Raw genomic sequence first — 13,042 nt, forward strand, 5'->3', positions numbered from 1 at the left:
AGGTTCTAGCCATTGAACGTTGATTTTGGGCCCGGGAAACAAGCACAGACTGGTGGGACTGCATAGTTTTGCGGGTGTGGGACGATTCGCAGTGGCTGCAAAACTTTCGCATGCATAAGGGCACTTTAATGGAACTTTGTGACTTGCTTTCCCCTGCCCTGAAACGCCATAATACCAAGATGAGAGCAGCCCTCACAGTTGAGAAGTGAGTGGCAATAGCCCTCTGGAAGCTTGCAATGCCAGACAGCTACCGGTCAGTCGGGAATCACTTTGGAGTGGGAAAAACTACTGTGGGGGCTGCTGTGATGCAAGTAGCCAAAGCAATCATTAAGCTGCCGCTACGAAAGGTTGTGACTCTGGGAAACGTGCAGGTCATAGTGGATGGCTTTGCTGCAATGGGATTCCCTAACTGTGGGGGGGCGATAGATGGAACCCATATCCCTATCTTGGCATCGGAGTACCAGGGCACCCAGTACATAAACCGCAAGGGGTACTTTTCAATCGTGCTGCAAGCACTGGTGGATCACTAGGGACTTTTCACCAACATCCACATGGGATGGCCAGGAAGGGTTCATGATGCTCGTGTCTTCAGGAACATTACTCTGTTTAAACGGCTGCAGCAAGGGAATTACTTCCCAGACCAGAAAATAACAGTTGGGGATGTTGAAATGCCTGCAGTTATCCTGGGGGACCCAGCCTTCCCCTTGATGCCATGGCTCATGAAGCCATACACAGGCAGCCTGGACAGTAGTCAAGAGCTGTTCAACTACAGGCTGAGCAAGTGCAGGATGGTGGTAGAATGTGCATTTGGCTGTTTAAAGGCACGCTGGCGCACATTACTGACTCACTCAGACCTCAGCCAAACCAATGTCCCCTTTGTTATTGCTGCTTGCTGTGTGCTCCACAATCTGTATGAGTGAGCGGGAGACCTTTACGGCGGGGTGGGAAGCTGAGGCAAATCACCTAGCTGCTGATTACGCACAGCCAGACACCAGGGTGATTAAAAGAGCACACCAGGAAGTGGTGCGCATCAGAGAAGCTTTGAAAATGAGTTTCATCACGGGCCAGGGTACGGTGTAACTGTTGTGTTTGTTTCCCCTTGATGAACCCTCTCCTTGATTGACTTATTCCCTGTAAGCAACCCACCCTCCCCTTTCGATTACAGCTTGCTTAAGGAAATAAAGTCACTATCGTTTAAAAATCATGTATTCTTTATTAAAAAGTCATTATAAAAAGAGGGAGAGAAATGACAAGGTATCCCGGGTGTGGTTTGGGAGGAGGATAGGAGGGAAGGAAAAGGCCACTAAAAACATTTCAATGTAATGACAGCCTTTTGGTTGGGCTATCCGCGGGGGTGGAGTGGGCAGGTGCACGAAGCCTTCCCCCACGCGTTCTTACACATCTGGGTGAGGAAGATATGGAACATGGTGAGTGGTGAGGGTGGTTACACAGGGGCTGCAGCGGCACTCTGTGTCCCCGCTGCTCTTCCTGAAGCTCCACCAGATGTCGAAGGATGTCAGTTTGATCACACAGCAGCCCCAGTGTTGCATCCCGCCACCGCATATCTTCCTGCCTACACCTCTGATCTTCCTGGCGTCATCTCTCATCTCAAGCATCCCTCCTGTCCTCAAGTTCACTGACATCTTTCCTGTAATTTGATACCACGCCCTTCCACTCATTCAGATGAGCTCTTTCATTGCGGGTCACTTCCATGATTTCCAAGAACATTTCGTCTTGCATCTTCTTTTTCCTCCACCTTATCTGAGCTAGCCTTCGGGATGGAGTAGGGAGACTTGAAAAATGTGCAGCTGTATGAGGGAGGGAAAAAAGGGAGGGAAGTATTTAAAAAGATACATTTTACTGAACAATGGTTATACTCTTTCACAGTGAATAACACTATTCATCTTACATAGCACGTGATTTCACTACAAAGTCACATTTTGCATCTTAATATTGAGTGCCTGCGGCTCTGGTGTTACAGATCTCACAGACGCAGGCCAGGGCATCAGAATTCAGCTTGCATGCGGCCATGGTAAGCCATTATCTTTCGGCTTCTGAAGCCTTCATATACACAGTGCCCTCCTTTCCCAAAAACAAAGCAAATCCCGTTCAGTGATGTTTCTTTCCTGTTAACATACAGCAGCAGAAGCCACCCCCCCCTCCAATTTGTGGGATGATCGCTTTACCTGTCCCCCCACCACATGGCTGGTATCATGGAAGATCACTCCTAATCACCCCTCCCCCCCACCATGTGGCTGGTAGGAGGGAAGATCCCTGATAGCCAAACGCGAAAAAGCTCAGCGCTATTCCCCTCCCCCAGCTTGGCTACCTGCAAGGAAGGATTTCTTTTAAGCAACAGAGAAACAGCCCAGTAGGAATGGCCATCTCTGTCCCCTTACTTAAATTCCTGAATTTCAACCAGATTACCATGAATGATATCACTCTCCTGAGGATAACACAGCGAGATAAAGAATGGATGTTTCTTGAATGCCAGCAATCACCAGGACCATACGCAGCTATGCTTTGTCGTGCAATGATACCCGATTACTTGCTACATGCATGGCGTGGTAAAGTGTCCTACCATGGTGGACGGAATAAGGCTGCCTTGCCCAGAAACCTTCTGCAAAGGCTTTTGCAGTACCTCCAGGAGCTCTTCATGGAGATGTCCCTGGAGGATTTCTGCTCCATCCCCAGACATGTTAACAAACTTTTTCAATAACTGTACTGGTCGCGAATGCATCCCAAGCCTTTGGGGCAAATCAATCATTAAAAAACGCTTGCTTTTAAACCATGTTTTATATTTACAAAAAGTACACTCACCAGAGGTCTCTTCCATGGCTTCACTGTCTGGGCTAGTGGCTTGGGAGGGCTGGGAGGGTAGTTCCGTCTGGGTGAGAAAAAGCTCCTGGCTATTGGGGCTAACAGAGTGCTGTGTGCTCTTTGCTAGCTCCTCCTCCTCTTCCTGCTCCTCCTCCTCCTCCTTCTCATCTTCCCCGTCTGCAGAATCCTCAGGCATGGCTGAGATTACCACCCCCACCTCGGAATCCAGGGACAGGTAGTGGTGGCGGACCCCCCTAGAATTGCATGCAGCTCAGCGTAGAAGCGGCATGTTTTCGGTCCTGCCCCGGACCTTCCGTTTGCTTCTTTGGTTTTCTGGTAGTCTTGTCTGAGCTCCTTAACTTTCACTCTGCACTGCACTGAGTCCCTGGTGTGGCCTTTCTCCATCATGGCCTTGGAAATTTTTTCAAATATTTTTTCATTTCTTCTTTTGGAATGGAGTTCTGTTAGCACAGAATCCTCTCCTCATATAGCGATCAGATCCAGTACCTCCCGTGCGGTCCATGCTGGAGCTCTTTTTCGATTCTCAGGAGACTGCATTGTTACCTGTGCTGATGAGCTCTATGTGGTCACCTGTGCTGATCAGAGCTCCACGCTGGCCAAACAGGAAATGAAATTCAAAAGTTCGCGGGGCTTTTCCTGTATACCTGGCCAGTGAAGCTGAGTTGAGATTGCTGTCCAGAGCGGTCACAATGGTGCACTGTGGGATACCGCCCGGAGGCCAATACCGTCGATTTGCGGCCACACTAACCCTAATCCAATATGGTAATATCTATTTTAGCGCTACTTCTCTTGTTGGGGAGGAGTATAGAAACCGATTTAAAGAGCCCTTTATATTGATGTAAAAGGCTTCGTTGTGTGGACGGGTACAGTGTTAAATCGGTTTAACGCTGCTAAAATCGGTTTAAATGTGTAGTGTAGACCATGCCTCAGACTAAGGGATCGGAAAGGCCCCTTCTGGCCTCAACATATATGTCTATTAAACAGGTCCAGCCAGTCACTTCACTTCTGTGCCCCAGTTCTCCATCAATGGGGAGGTTGTACTTCCCCACTACACAGGAATGGCACAAGGATAGATTCATTCATTGGGTAAAGTGCTAGATTCCATGGTCATGAGGCTATCTGAGAAGATGACAGAGCAGAGCTGTGTGACTCTCTGGCGCAACTTTCTGATGAAAAGCCATCATAATACTTTTAAAACCCCCCACAAAGGACATTACTTGCTACTGCAAAAGTCCAGCCACACTATGTCCAATGTCGCTGCTAGCAGGGAATTCTGTCAGCATTTTTAGACACTTTGGCCATTTAAGCAACAAGAAAGGAATGTCCTTTTATTCTGATAGAGCGGCTTATTGTACTAAGGCAAAGAGTATGCAAAGTAGGCCTTTGCATCCTGGGAAGCTGGTAATTACAGGGTAACCAGAAGGTCAGCCACAATGCTTCAGCCCCCACCCCTCCAATCATCATAATTGATCTAAATCACCCTTCCCACTGGGAAAAAGAAAAAAAAATATGGAACTGGGGCAGTAGGAGGAAAATAGAAGTTTCCCTTGTAGGAGTGGCCTAAGGTTGTTTCCTTTAGTGGATAGGTTTCCTTCTGGGCAAAACAGCTAGAGATCTGATCCTCAAAATCCAGGGTGGTTTGAGCACCAAGTCCTTGAGATCCACATTGATATTGGCTAAGTGGCTGGAGGGCAGGAGAGTTAGCATCAGGCCCTGTCTAATGGATACTACCATTTCTACTGAGTAGGAGCTGGTTTCTGCATAGCAGGCCCTGGACATGGTTAATACACGGTTCTGTCTTGCAGCACAGACAGAAGCAGAATTTTTCAAAGACGCAAATAAAGTTTTGGGAAGTTGGGAGCACATGTCGATACGGAAGGGGGGAGAGAGAGGAGATTTTTAAAGGCACAAACAGTAGCCAGGTGCTTGATGTTTGTGCCTTTGAAAATCTTCCTCTGTATTGTCACACACTCCCAAGCAAAGTCCTGCAAAGTCCAGTTTGAGAACAGAATTAAAACCCGGTTCACTTCTGTGCATGGCAAGACCAACCTCTGCATTGTAATCAGGTTCCTCAGTGTGAACGATTTTACCCTGTTATCAGAACTTTAGAGGGAGAAGATTCCCTCTGAGAAGTAAAGATCGAAACCAAAGCAGAACTTGGACAGAAATGGAGACTCTGGGTTAGAATAATAAGATTACACCTTAAGGACAGCAGAAAGAGGAAGCAGAGTTAAATGCTGCTGTTAAATATTTGCTATTCAAGCCCAAAGCTAAAGTGGTTGTCTAGGCTGGAACTATGTAAGAATGCTCTTCGTTTGACTTAATTGCTCAGCTGATTGACAGAAGCAGCCCTGTATTTTTCTGGAGGGAGTGAAGGTAAATGTCAAAGATTGCCTGGTGCTTTGTGAAAAGAGCAGAGCAAAGCGGAGGATCATCCTAAGGTCTTCCTCTCCCAGAAAGTACAGTATATGATACCTCTCTCAGTGAAACTACTGAAATCTTTGCAGCAGACGAGCTGGGTTCAGGTTTTCTTACCAATCTGAGCCAAGATAATCAACAGCCCTCATGGTCATTTCAGGGAACCCTGCCCGTGAGAACTGATTAGCTAATGTTTGTAAAGCACATAGCAACACCTGTATAAATGGTTATTAACATCTTCCAGTTATGGGGCTTGCAGCAGTTTCAGGTGAGTTTCACAGTCAGGCCTTGGGCTTGTTCAAACCAACATGCGATGCACAGTGAATCCCTGGGGGGATGGAAACCCACATGAACAGAAAACCACAAAAGATTAATGCAAACGTGAAACCTCACAGCTTCACCCAGCTCTCCTAATCTCCAACACTGTGCGGGTGCTAATGATGAGCTGGGAACCCATCACACTGGCCCTGGCAAGTACTGTGCTCCCCTTTCCCTCCATCTAAAAGATTTTTTTTAAGCATTTAACTATTGGAAAGTGCTTTGAGGTCCACTGAGCAAGCAGAGAACCACTAACTCACTCAAAGGCACCAGCATCCAGTTTGCATTGCACTCCTTTGGCCATTTTCTCAGCCTAAATATAGGAAGCAGTTTATGCAAACCTGGCTCATACCTGAGCTATTTCTTTTGTTGCCAAACTAGAGAACACTCTGTGCTCCTGATTTAAAATGCATGGCTAAAGTTTAAAAACTTGAGTAAGGGGCAATCTTTTGAATAATCCTCCAGGGATTATTGTAATTAAGAGAGTAATCTTTGGCTGCTTCTTAATTTGTCTCCATTTTAAAATGAAGTGCTCTTTCTTGCATGACAAAAGAGAGAAAAAGAGGTGAAAATGACAAAAGCTTAACATTAACTGTTCTTCCTGTCACCTCATGCATCTGAGAAGTACAACATGTGGAACACTTAAAACCAAAGAGGCCATTAAAAAAAAAAAAGTAACATTTCAGAAAATCCAATGGGAGAAAACAAGTAATGACAAAACACATTCGCTGTACATATTGTGCAAGAGAGAACTATAATTGAAAACATACTTGATGTGTCTGATTTGGCAAACTCTGCCCACAGGCCGAATCTACACTAGCCCTTTCCCTTGTTGGTGATTATGGTAGAGATTTTACTACTGTAAAGGTATCAGTGACTACTGACTTTTTAACCTCTGTGTCTAGTGGTGTCTGTTTTTCACTGTTACCAGGAAACCGGTGGTGAATGAGTGAATTGGGCAAATTAATGAATAAGTGCCTGATAATGCCAAGTGTTTAAATCAGGTGTCAAACAATTAAAAATATAGAGTAATGGATAGCATAATGTACTTTGCTCATTAATTTTACCACTTGGTGTTTAGATTTAATTATTCAGGAGATTTCCTCCTATGCCAGTAACTATCCTGCAGTATATTATGTGAAGAAAATGATGCTTCAGTAAAATGAGATTTTTTGCTCTATTAAAGCTTTGCTGAGAAGTAGGGACAGAACTTGTGTGAATGACAAGGTGTGTGGATTAGTGATGTTTTGCTGGAATCTTGGAGTTCCACAGGGGAATTCCTTGCAGGTAAAGTGGGTATTACTTGATGTCTAGCTTTCCTTTTATCCACTAATACCCCACAAATTAGAGCTGAATCTTCTGCAGGTTCAATGAAGATGATTAATGTTAAAAAAAACTTGGAAAATATGCTAGTTCTCAGAGAGATTTTCTGTTAAGATAAGTCCTGAACAGTGGGACAGTTTTTGAATTTCATGACCAATATGCTATTTTTGGGTGATATCAAGCATTGTCTACAACAATGCAAAATCAGCCAGTTGATTGCATCAGAGTAGCTGGGTTCTGTTTGTTAAAACCACCTACAGTACTTATGACTTGTTTTCCAGCTAGCCCTAGATACAAAAATTCTGTTTCATGAAAAATCGTGATGTTTCGGACATTGTTTTTGGTCTGATGCAGAACAAAACTGAGATGAAAAAAATATACGAGAAAGAGAAAGACAGAGTAACATACATGCCCACACCCCAACCCCAGAAAGCTAATAACCCAGTGATTAGGTCGCTCACATGGGCTATGGAAGACCTAGATTCAAGTTGCCTCTCTAAATCGGTGCTAGCCACTGGGTCCTTGACTATTCTGGGATAAGTCTCTCTGCCCCAAGAATTCCTAACACTTCCTCAAACGTTAGGTGTGAATCCTGCCCTGCTGCTCTAGTGGATGGTATAGGAGAACAGGCTCCTTATGCCCTCCTTTCCAACCCCCTAGCACACCTATGCAACAAAGGGGAGCTAGACTGGGCCATAAAGTTTTCCAGTGGGCCAAGAAAGGCCAAGAAATAATTGATCTGAAAGAGGGCAATTCTCTTCTGTTACGACTGGAGTAGCATAACGCAACAGCAATGACGGGCTTTCATTATCACAACAGCTCTTTCAGTTTTTGCTTGGGTTTTGGTGCAAAAACAACCTGAAACGCATGTTCTGCCCTTTGCAATTTTGCAGTAACCACAGAAATTAGAGACAGACAAGCACTGTTGTGTCATCTTGTCCTTCCTTCAAAGGATGAGGGCAGGACTGTTCTTCCCAGTGTATTTTCCAATGGTTTGTGAAATGCCTTCTCAACTCCCCTTGGAAAACTACCCCACCAGCCAACAGCTGTCACTCTTAGGAAGTTTTTCCCTTTTCTTAAAATGGGACATTCTGAAGATGAAAGTATTTGTAAACAAATGCTTCTTTTTACTGTGTCAGCAAATGTATTTTGAGTTGGATTAAACAAAACTTGCAAGATTCTTGAGCTAAATTAAGATCCCTGGGCCACAGCTTGAAACATGTGATATGAATTTAGGTTTGGAGCCCCCTGTTGCTCCAGAAATCCTGCCCTTGGCTGCTCAAGAAGGGAAATGATGCAGGACGCCCTAGAGAGTGTGGACAAGTGAATAGGGCACTGGATTAGGACTCCAAAAACATGGATTCTATTATTGGCTCTGCCATTGACCTGCTGAGTGACTTTGGGCAACACACGGCACCTCTCTGTGCCTCAGTTTCCCTCTCTCTCAAATGGAGATAATGATACTGACCTCCTTCCATAAAGCGTTTTGAGATCTATTGATGAAAAGAGCTACATGAGAGCAAGGATTAGTTAGACACTGGAAGAGTGGTGGTGGGTTATCTGTCTTGCAACTTGAGTTTCTAGTAGCTGTGCCAGGGAAACATTTCAGGGAACACACACAGCCTATCAGAGTGTGATTAGTTGTAAAAGGGGCACAGTTTATGAACGAACGTGTCCTGCTATCACAACAGCCCTAAGAGGCACTCTACAGCATGATACAAAGGGCCTCTGATAGCTGACTCATCATTTAATGAGAGGGTCTTTCTTGTGCCAGAGCACCAGTAGCTCTCTCCCTGTCCTTACGCACGCTGCATGGTGGAGTGTTGGTCAAGATAGGATTTAGCCCATACTGTGTATTGATTTACCTTCAGTAAGACAAGAGAGGATAATGAAGGATGGATATGCTTGTAATTTCCTCACCAAAGTTTCAATGAAGAGTGAACAAATGAAAATGTATGTTGATGTTCTCCCTCAATGTTCTTTAAAACAAAGAACAATGGAAGTGTGATAGTTTGTGATTCTACATCCTCGTTCTTCCCAGCTGGAATAATGTATACCTTTTTTATTTTGAAACATACAAGTATTAAAAAGGATGCAGCCCTGGATTACTTGGCAAGCCTTCAGAGGCAGGTGTTCAACATGCAATTATCTTAAGGACTCCATAAGAATGATTGCTGCACGATACACATTTATCTTTAATCTAATATAGTTTACAGAGTTTTTTCTGACAAATTACACTACGCTTTATGGAAATGTAACATTTTGTATGAATGGCTGGGTGCAGCCATGTTGCATGCTAATGAGCGAAACAAAGTAGCTCCACTCTTATTTGCAACTGGCTCAGACCTTTCCATTAGCAAATTAAAATCTGTTCAGATTTATTTACTAATATATTAGAAGAAGCTTCAGGCTAACCTCCCTGACCTGTATTATATAGCAAACAACTGTAGCAGTGAAAATAATTAATAGAATGTATTGCACCTCCTGTTCGTTTCTCGATTACACCCTGAGGTCAGCTGTATGGTGGGTTTACCATCTGCATTCTGTTACAAGGCCACATTTACTTAAAAATTATCAATTATATTTCAAAATGACTTTCCTTAATTGAACTCTCTTTATTCAACCGAGCTCTATTTTTAAAAGCTTCTGGAAAGCACCTTTGCTCAAAATCCTTTCCTATTCCAACACTCTAAAGTAACTTTCTATATTACTTAGTCGTGACATCCGAGCAAATCCACCAAAGTAACAACCTTCTATTTACTTACTGCATATCAAGTGCATGCCTCAGTATTGGGGCCAAATTTTCTCAAAGTTACTCCTAGTGTAACTCTATTGAAATCAAATCAAGGTTAAGTTGAGTCCTTAGAGTTTTCTTTAGCTTCCTTCCAACTTTCAAGAAAGATGGGCCCTGGCCCAGCGAACTTTGAATTTAAGGCCTTGAACTAGCAAATCATTTAAAGATGGGCTTAAACTTCAAGCCCTGAGTAGTCCCATTGAAGTCAAGAATACTACTCAGGTACTTTAGTGCTTTGCAGGGATTGGGCCCCCAGGCTCCCATCTCTCTGATATACTGTCCCATTCGGACAGTAAGAAACTTCAGCATAATCATACCATATCTTAGTCACAGTTACCATGGAGTAATTCTGAAGCAACTCCAGTCAACCAATGCATTTACTCTGGGGCTACAGAGGTGACACTGATCAGGAGCTGGAGTTATGCCAGCACAGACACTTGGCCCATTGCCTTTGTTTGAAAAAATCTCGGCTACTAATGAGGATGAACACTGCAATAGTTAAGAGTTTGTGTCAGTAGAATAGACAAGACTATACTTTACTGACCCCTACCTTCTGCTTTCAATAATGTCTGTGGTTGGGCTTTTCCACCTTTGAGAACAGTTGGTTTTGAGGCTTTAATCTGATGAATTTTTAAAAGGAGAAACTGATTACAATGTATAGTACAACTTAAATAACAGCTGTTGTGATGCGAAACGTGCTCTCCAGCACATGGCTAGTGACAGGCTGGGGTTTGAGCTGTGCTCACAGCTCATTTCAATACCCAGCTTTACACAAGAAATGAAGATTTATTTCCTTGACTTGCAGATGCATACATATGAATCTTTTATGTTTGTCCACTGGTTCCCTCACATTGGTCAGGTGATGTGCTTCAGCTCTGACCTGGAGGGATCATCTTTAGGATAAGATGTGGCTCAGTCATCATCTCCATTCAACCCCTGGCCTTATAGAACATCAGAAGCTAAAGGGCTCTGCTCAAGAAGCTCTCAGTAGATGCTGTGCTGGATGTTTTATGTGGTGGACTCCCATCTACCAACAAAGTGCCTGGGACCAGAATCTTTTCATGTAGGCCACCAGAGAGCTATGAGAGGGTCCTGACTAATGGGTTATTCCCTGCCGCAGCGGGATTGATTATTTAATTTAACATCTGTTTTTTATGGACTCATCACTCTAATATCTCCCTCTATGGACACCAATTAAAAGTAATTTAAAAGCAATCACTCTGTCCCTTAAGGATCATGAATACTTCCTAGTTATGAAAGGCTCTTATCCCAGCCATTGCCAATCCCCATGAACATCCAGAAAATGTGCTCATCCTATGGGACTGGATGTATTTTGCAGGTAGTTCTGCAGTGAAATGATTCAAACTATTCCCATCACCCTTACAGGAACCATGATTGTGACTAAGGGTGAAAACCTGGCCCCACTGAAGTCCATGCAGTTTTGTCCTTGACTTTACTTTTTCTGTAGTGGGGCTGCATTTTTTCCTCATCTATAATGACAATTTGAACAGGTTTCATCATTAGCTGAAAGGGGACCAGAGGAAATCTGTGGCTGACAATTATTATCAGCAACAGGTTATTCTCAGCAACTTCTTCCAGGTAGAGCATTAACAAACAAACTTTATTCTGTACACTGCAAATTGCCCAACTAAATTGCAACAGGAAAGAAATATTTGATCATATAAACAAAAAGCCAAACAATAAGAAATGTGTTTATGGTCTAAATCTGCATCCAAATGATATTTTCCACTATTAACAGCAGGAACGATTATAGTGAAAGCTTACATACACACACTGATAGATGAACTTACATCCCCAACAATGGAAAACTTTGGATAGAGGAAAAATATTGGCTATTTTAAAATGAGTCAAAAAACTTGAAAACAATTATGCCAAAAATTCAAAATTAATTCAATTTTACGGTGTTTGATATGGATCCATTTTCTCTCTCTCCGTGTGCGTGTGTGTGTGAGAGAGAGAGATAAATTTGTCATGACATTTTCTAATTGATATTTTATAGCCATTTCATTGAAATACTTTTGAAAGTATTATCAAAATTTTTGTTTACTGAAAATGGTGTTGTATTACTGAAAAACAGACAGTTTAGTAGGTTGAGGTAATGACAATATTTCAGTAAAAATATTGAACTATCAAGAAAATGTGGGAAATTTCACAAAAAAAGGAAAATTCAGTATCACTGACATTTTTGCATGAAAATTTTTATTTTCAATTATTGTTTTTAACAAAAAATTGTGTAAAATTATCAATCTGCTCAAATATTGGGTCAAATTAGTCAATTAGACTAGCTTTTTAGAGATGAGTTGGTACATTTAAGCTATATATTCAGATGGGGGAGTGTTCTTATTTTGGATGAATCACTGGCATCCTCGTGTGGTCATTTCGTGCTATTGCCTCTAAAAAATAACAACTTGCTAAGATTCATTCAATTGTCAAACCATCATTCCAGAAAGTTTTAGAAAGAAGCTAAAAATGAAACCTAATTTTAATTGATATTTTAATATATTACAATTTTCCCCACGTTACAAATACTAGCAATCTGACTTTAAAACTATAAAGCACTTCAACTTTAGAGAAAAAAGACTTCACTAATCTTTAGAGATTTCACTAATTTAGAGACTTCACTAATCTTCTATTGTAAAATTGTTTGGGTTAGGAGAAATCTTTAGTGACCCCTGAAGTCCAATGGCTCGACTGTCATGAGCTGAGTTGGTCCATGAGTCAAGAAATGGAATGGGGCTACTGAGAAGGTTTGTTTCTATTAAGAAGGTACCTGAAAGTTAGGTAAGTACAGAAGTGAGAAGAAAAGGAGCTGGAAGATGTTGGAGGAAGAAAGAGAAAAGGTGGAAAAAAGGAAAGTGGATAAGTAGAAATGTGTAGAGAGGAGTGTATCGTATGGTATCTTAGTGAAGCGAACAGGAGAAGAATTCACTTTCTTCACAGTAAGTGACCTCCTGTTTCCATATGGTTAGGCCCTGATCCAACAAAATACTTAAGCATGTGGATTCACATGTTTAAGTGCTTGTCTGGATCAGAGCCTTAGGGCTTGCGTACACTACAAGAACTCTGCCGGAATATGTATCCCAGTATAGCTATGTTGGCAGCTTAAGCTGATAGAAGTTCTTCTGTTGGTATAGCTAAACCACTTCCCTGAAGGACATGAGCTATATTTACAGAGACACTCTTGTCAGTGTAGCTATGCCGGCTAGGTGTAAGTGGGTTTTTTCCATATTCCTAGCTGACATAGCTATGCAGGCAAAGCTTTGTAGCATTGACTAAGCCTCATACAGGGAAGGTCTTAGCCTTCCTAATGGAGCAGGAGAGTTTAAA

This window comes from Gopherus flavomarginatus, chromosome 8, assembly GCF_025201925.1.
Source record: "Gopherus flavomarginatus isolate rGopFla2 chromosome 8, rGopFla2.mat.asm, whole genome shotgun sequence".
Classification (NCBI taxonomy): Eukaryota; Metazoa; Chordata; order Testudines; family Testudinidae; genus Gopherus; species Gopherus flavomarginatus.